Genomic DNA, 1,933 nt, shown 5'->3' with positions numbered 1-1,933 from the left:
TATGCCCACGAGGCTCAAGCAATACAACGATTATTCCACCAATCCTCTCTCTCCCTTCTAACATGGTATCTATCGCAAGTCGATCCTAAACCCTAGCCGCCGCCGCTTCCGCACCTGCGCGCCGCCCCCCGGGGCAGTCGTCCTTCATGACCGCCGCCGGGGGCCGCGCCGCCCGTATCTAGGGTTCGTCCGCCGGTCGTGTTGACCGGCTACCCTAGAGAGTCTTTTCCTCGAGCCTTGCTCCGAGGTTTTCTCTCTCCCGCCGTCATCTTGATCGCACAGTTTCTTTTTGGTTTTCCGATCTATTCTTGATCGGTTTGCATCGCCCACCGCCGCCATTGACCCTGAGTGCCTCTACTCCGACCCCGGCGCGACCAGCCGGCCTCTCCTCCGACCCGGCGGCCACGCGCGTCGAGGCGGCCCGTCAGGGCCAGCCATCGTTCGCGCATCGTTCCGCCCGTTGTTCTACGCCCGCCGTCACCGCCCTGCTCCGACCAGGACTCCTGCATCACCCCGACCCAGCGGCCTCGCGCCATGCGGCGGCCAATCATAGTCGCCCTGCCGCCCGCTGTCGCCGGTTTCATCTCGGACTCCGCCGCCACCCCGTCTCCATCGAGTGGCGTCCCCGACCTCGCGCGCGATCGGATTGATCACCCGCCCGCCGCCGCGATCCGCCTCATCTACCCGTGCGACCGACCTGGCCCGTCGATGGCGCGCGCCCCCGCAGGCCCCGTGAAGATCGTCCCCGAGTTCAGCGCGCCTCTCCACCGATTGAGCATTGGGCTGCCGCTGCGTCGCCCCGTCGGGCCGCAGCACCGCCGCCCTATGGTTCTCCTCGCGGCTACATCGACACGTGCGTCGCCGCTGTGTCGCCCCTTCGGGCCGTAGTGTCGCGATAAGCAGTCCCCGCCGCCGCCCCGAGGCCGTCCCCGCGGCTGCATCGACTCGCGAACCGCCGTTGCGTCGTCCCTTCGGGTCGCAGCGTTGCGGCCCGCGGTCCCCGCCGCCGCCCTAGGTCTTCCCGTCGTCGCCCCGATCCTCCTGCCGCCATTGCGTCGCCCCTTTGGGCCGTAGCGCCGTGGCCCACGATCCACTCCGCCGTCACCGCGCGTCGACCTCCCGTGGTATGCGCCGCACCGTCTCCCTTGGCGCGGGAAACCCACCGTCCGCGCCGGTCTTCGTCACGCTGTCAGGGTTCTTTGCCTACTTCAAGCACCGCCGCCGCACTCCTAACCTAGCCGCCGCCGCTGCCGTTAGGCCGCCGCTGCCGCTCTTCTTTGGCCGCCGCCGCCGCTACCTCCGTAGCTGCCGCGCCGCCCATCCACCCCCTTCGGTCTTCGTCCAAGCACCTGCCCGTCGCCAGCGTCGCGGTCATCTACCCCGACCATTTCGTCTACTTCGACCACCATTGGTGACATCGGCCCCGCGCAGATGGGCGCCACAATCGTCGTCGAGTTCTTCTCTTCTGGCACCTCCGACTTCTCCGACATGGCGTACAGCTCGTCCAGGTCCCTCGTCTACGCATGCCCGGTGCTAGCAACACTGATGTGTGCCTTCATCCACGACGTGTCCCCGGGCCTGGCAAGCCTGGTCGGCGCTTCGTCTTCGTCCGTCTACGCATGCCCGGTGCTGGCAACACGGTGCGTGCCTTCGTCCACGATGTGTCCCCGGTCTTGGCAAACCCGCCGCGACGCGTCGTCAACATCATCTTCTTCCCGGCGCACCACTACTTCGACACAAACTGCGCCAACAACTAACTCGGCGCCTCCTTGCGCCCGCGGCTCCACGACGACTTCCTCGACACCGGCTACCCCGACTCGACATCGACCACGGCATTCTTCGCACGGCTACCTCGACCACGGCTCCACCACCCACGCTCTCGGCTACATCGACAAACGGCACAAAGGGCTATCGCCTGCTTGAGCAACCTTGT

This window comes from Triticum dicoccoides, chromosome 1B, assembly GCF_002162155.2.
Source record: "Triticum dicoccoides isolate Atlit2015 ecotype Zavitan chromosome 1B, WEW_v2.0, whole genome shotgun sequence".
Lineage (NCBI taxonomy): Eukaryota > Viridiplantae > Streptophyta > Magnoliopsida > Poales > Poaceae > Triticum > Triticum dicoccoides.
The sequence above is the reverse complement of the archived record's forward strand: the minus strand, read 5'-3'. Positions refer to the sequence as shown.